This window comes from Austrofundulus limnaeus, unplaced genomic scaffold (assembly GCF_001266775.1).
Source record: "Austrofundulus limnaeus strain Quisiro unplaced genomic scaffold, Austrofundulus_limnaeus-1.0 Scaffold0, whole genome shotgun sequence".
In the NCBI taxonomy this organism is placed as follows: Eukaryota; Metazoa; Chordata; class Actinopteri; order Cyprinodontiformes; family Rivulidae; genus Austrofundulus; species Austrofundulus limnaeus.
Genome location: NW_013952402.1, coordinates 2263681 through 2265834, shown reverse-complemented (window position 1 = coordinate 2265834; position 2154 = coordinate 2263681).

Below are 2154 nucleotides of genomic sequence, written 5' to 3'. Positions count from 1 at the left end.
GGTTTTGTTGTTGTAATTGTTTTACTGTTAGATATTTAAAAGAAAAAATGGGGGTGCCACATTAGTTTTATGCTTTTAATAAAAATAAAAGATCTGTYTTGAATGACCAACAGAGAAAACATGTTACTGATATAAAAAATGAGAGTGATATACTTGAGATATTTTGGTTGTATGTGAAATGAAAGTAAGTTGTGACTGTGTTGGGTTACCCTGACATGCTTTATGTACAGCACTGACTTATCCAGCACCAGTTCGGTCCAGGAGTCTCACCTTAGCCTCYGTAAAAAGAGTCTGTATAATTTGCACATTTTGCATCCGGCCCTCAGAGGTAAATTTATGTAAAGCACAATGTCAGCTGATGGTCATCAGCAAACTCACAATATAATGCACWAGAAGAGCAGAGTGAAACTGCAAACAGCACTGCAGTCATATTTTTTGAATCTTTGAACATAATAAAAACAACCCAGTAAGTTTAAATGTGTAATCTTTAATAGTCAAAAATCTGTGTTGACTTCACTGTTGACTTCTACTGTAGTCATGCCTACAGTTTATCCCATGTTGAACAAAAGCCTAAAACCACTATGTTTATTTATTAAATCAGTTTCTCACTTACAGCTCAGTAAAGTCCTGAGCAAATGTTTTTCCTTTATTACTCCTAAGAAAAGACCAAATCCTTTCATTTTTCTCAACATAGCTGTAGCTCTAGGGCCAAATTATGTTATTGTATCTTTTAATGCTCTAACTTTTAGTCTGGATTTTGTGTAGGCTTTCATGTGCAGGTGAGCTCTTCAAAACGACAAACAGACTGATTGAAGGTTTTTTGTGATTTTTATGAGCACATCAAAGGTACACATCAATGGTTATGTTGGCATACAGATTAGTGACACATAATATGAAGCTTTGGTCCGGGGCTTTGCCGTATGTCAACATTGTAAATCTTGCTGAAAAAGAGAGACAGGTGTTTTGCCTCTAAACCTGTTTTTTTAGTAATAGTGAWCTTAGTGATCCATTCATGCATACAAAAGCAAGCCACTGTTTGCCAACATAATGGGGTTTGCTGAGGTTATATATGTGCATGTATATCCAGTTAAGATGGTGTTACATATCATAAAACACACTCAAACGCTGCTTTTGTAATGTAGTTCAAATTTCAGTGCACTGAAACACCATTAGGTTCAACAGAATACTGTCATCAGTGATTCTGTTTGCTTTATTGCATTATGTATTGTTATTTTACTTGGTGCATTTATCCATTAAGAGTGGATATTAAGGGCTCTTTGTTATTATCTATAACCTATGCTATGATACTCAAACAATTAGACTGAACCAAAACTTGACAGTGTGGCTTAACTTTAAAATATCTGACATTCAGCGTGACACAATAAACTTTTGTTTATGATGATCATTATTTAGTTAATACTAATTAAATGGTAAATTTAATTATCTCTTTTGGGGATAAAAATGTCAAAACCAAGTTTTGATATAGTCTATCTTGCCACTCACCCAAATAAACAAATTTATAGAAGACGTAGTGAAGAGTGGAGGATTAATTCCCTTTTTTGAATGAATAATTAGACAACTCCTATGACTAATGTTATAGCAGCAGATGCTTCTTTAATGTTGCAGTACAGCAGCAGGGTGAGCATGCTGAGGGTGGGATGGGTATTGTGTTTTCTGACTCCAAAGTACTTCACCACACTGAGATCACTTTTCTGATATTGCTGATACGATGTCAGCCTTCGGAGTTGAAACAGTCCTGTAGAGCTGCTGCAGATTTGATCTGTCCACACTTCAGTGGCTCCATGTTTATTTCAGCCGAGAGTTYTTTATTTGGAAAGCTGCAAAAGTGTCAGCTGAGAAGCTTTGCAGCTCAAAGGAAGGTCCAGGCTTGTCCTTTCTCTTGGAAACTAAAAATGGTGGTGGATTTATTTTGTAAAATGTTTCTAAAATGGCTAAAATAGCCCCAAGTATTCTGAAGTCGTTGGATTGCAAAATTACACAAAATTAAAAAAAAATAGGAAAACAATAGTGTGAGTGCTGAATCTGCATTAGTTCTTAATCATAAACACATGGATATTTAGAGAGTATTTAAACGGGCAATATCATGTAAAATCAACTTTTTTGAGTTTTATATCATGTTATAATGTTATACTC